Below are 1,896 nucleotides of genomic sequence, written 5' to 3' on the forward strand. Positions count from 1 at the left end.
GTAGTATCCATGGCGTTTGATTTTCACTGCCAGTGATCTTCCGCCGGAATGATTGCCGTAGGACCCAGAATGTACTTCTTCCATCACTTTTTTTGCTTCTTCTCCTTCCAGGCACGTTATGAGTGGTCCAGAGAATCTCCATTTGTAAATTTCGCCGTCTCCTGTTACGTAGCGCGCGGCCTGTGTTCAGACTTTGCGGGCTGCCCATTTCTCGGTGGGCAGGCGTCCGTCGATAATGTAGTCTTGAATTTTCTGCAGCCATGGGGTATCGTAGCCGTAATCAGATTGCTCTGATAGCGGTCGTATTGTAACTTCTTCTTCTTCGTCATCTTGACCTTCTATGAGGTTGACGACGATTGGTGGTCCGATGGTCGGGTGTTCGATGAACTCGACCGGAATTACACTTTTAAGTCCTGGATCAGAACTTGATGCTAAGGCCGCGAGAGCATCTGCCTGGACGTTTTCGGAACGGGAAATTTGCGTAAGGGCAAAACAGTCAAACTTTTGAGCTAGTTTTCAGACCAGTTTGAGGTACGCGTCCATCCGTTCGTCCATGGCTTCATACTCTCCGCTGTACTGACTTGCCACTAGCTGAGAGTCGCAGTAAGCGTGGATGTTTCGTATCTTCAAGCCGTGAGCCAAACGCAGTCCTGCGACGAGCGCTTCGTATTCGGCTTCGTTGTTTGAGACGTGGAATTCCAGCCTAAATGATTGCTCTAAGATCTCGCTCGTTGGAGATGTGAGGCGAATTCCGATGCCTGATCCCTGCTTGGACGAGGATCCGTCGACGTGAAGGAGCCAAGTGGAATTTGGTTCCTCGTTGGTTATGGTCTCTGTCGGTAATTCGACCAAGAAATCCGCAAGCACTTGTGACTTTGCGCTTGTTCTCGGTCGGTAGTCGATATCGTACTCGCTCAGTTCGACCGGCCATTTGGCTAACCGGCCCGATTGACTCGGGCTATGCAGAATCGCTCGTAGGGGAAAAGTCATGAGGACGACGATCGTGTGGGATTGGAAATATGGTCTTAGTTTTCGGGCCGATGTGACGACCGTGCATGCTAATTTTTCCATTAGCGGGTATCTAGATTCGGCATCCAGCAAGGTTTTGCTTATATAGAAAATAGGTTTCTATTCGCCGCGTTCTTCCCTGATTAGCACGCCTCTCACAGCTGTTGTTGATACAACGATGTACAAGAACAAAGATTCCCCCTCCACTGGTTTTGCGAGGACTGGAGGGGAAGCCAAATACCGCTTCAGCTGTTGGAAAGCGTTTTCGCATTCTTCCGACCATTCGAATTTTTTATTTCCCCGTAAGACATCATAGAAAGGCAGGCACTTGTCTGTTCATCGTGAAATAAACCGGTTAAGTTCCGCGACTCTACCGGTCAGCCTTTGGACTTCCCGCTTATTCTTCAGCGAAGCCATCTCGATTAGTGCGTTGATCTGTTTTGGAATAGCCTCGATGCCGCGGAATATGACTAGGTAGCCGAGGAATTCCCCTGATGCCACGGCGAATCTGCATTTTGTCGGGTTGAGCTTCATGTTATGGGAATTCAACTGCGCGAAACGTTCCTCGAGATGTGATACGTAATCCTTTGCTTGGAGGGATTTGACGAGCATGTCGTCGATATAAACCTCCATCGTTTTACCGAGTTGTTGAGAGAACATACGGTTCACGAGTCGTTGGTAAGTTACGCCAGTGTTTTTGAGGCCGAAGGGCATTACCCTGTAGCAAGAGGTTCCGCGATCGGTAATGAACACAGTCTTTTCGCGATCGTCAGGGTTCATCATAATTTGGTTGTAACCTGAGAAGGCGTCCATGAAAGACATAAGTTCATTTCCTGCCGTTGCTTCTACTAATCGATCGATGTGTGGCAGGGGGAAACTATCTTTTGG

This window comes from Brassica oleracea, chromosome C2, assembly GCF_000695525.1.
Source record: "Brassica oleracea var. oleracea cultivar TO1000 chromosome C2, BOL, whole genome shotgun sequence".
Classification (NCBI taxonomy): Eukaryota; Viridiplantae; Streptophyta; class Magnoliopsida; order Brassicales; family Brassicaceae; genus Brassica; species Brassica oleracea.